The following is a 989-nucleotide window of genomic DNA, read 5'->3' on the forward strand; positions in this document are numbered from 1 at the left end:
TGTTTCTTTTTTCTGTTTTTGGTTCTTTTTTGTTTAGTTTTTTTGTTTTTGATTTTTTCTTTTTTGTTTTTGTTTTGTGTTTTTTTATGTTCCTTGTTTTTTGTACTTGTTTTGTGTTTTCTTTTTGTTTTCTGTTGTTTGTTGATTTTTGTTTTTGTTTTTTGTTCTTTGTTATTTTTCTGTTTGTGTGTTTTGTTTTGTTTTGTTTTTGTCTTCCTGAAACCACCTGACTGATTGTTTCCTTAATTCTCTTACAAACTTTGGCCATTTTCATTTTCCAATCTTCTTGTTCTTATTTGAATGTGTTTTCTGAAATGAATGCCTATCATGGTACCATTCCCATATCAGGAGGGACATCAGCAGAAAGAGGGAGAAGCTGTTTACTACCATCTAGAATACTGGAGTTGTATGATGTTAAAATTAAGATGGGGATAGTGGTTGTGGATTTCTATTTTTTGTGTTTTGTTTGTTTGTTTTGTTTGTTTGTTTTTGTTTTTGTTTTATTTTTTTTTGCTTGAAAATAGAATGATAAATTAAAATGATTTGCACAGACCAGTGATGTTCTGAACCACTGTACTCTACTGGACTTTTATAGGATGTAGAATTGGACCAAACTACTGACTAGACTCCAGGACTATTGAGAAAAGCATCATGGTCATTTAAAGACTCATTCTTTCCCAGAAGTGCCTTAGGTTTACAAGTTGATTTGAAGTAACTATAATGGCAAATGTCCATTTTTAGCTCAGGTTTCACTGAATACAAACCACATCCAGGGCTGTATTGAACTATGTTTTATTTTATTTTTTGGAAAGGTTCTATTTAATTTTTTTCTTAAAAAGTTTTGTTATATATTAAGATGTAATTGAGATTTTTTTCTCTCATTAGATTAACATTCCCACTGTGGAATTGGTGATTTGGTATTTAGGGTTGATACCACCAGTTATACAATAACCTATTTTACATGTGATAGTTTGTATTTAATATTTCTA

This window comes from Mastomys coucha, chromosome X (genome assembly GCF_008632895.1).
Source record: "Mastomys coucha isolate ucsf_1 chromosome X, UCSF_Mcou_1, whole genome shotgun sequence".
In the NCBI taxonomy this organism is placed as follows: Eukaryota; Metazoa; Chordata; class Mammalia; order Rodentia; family Muridae; genus Mastomys; species Mastomys coucha.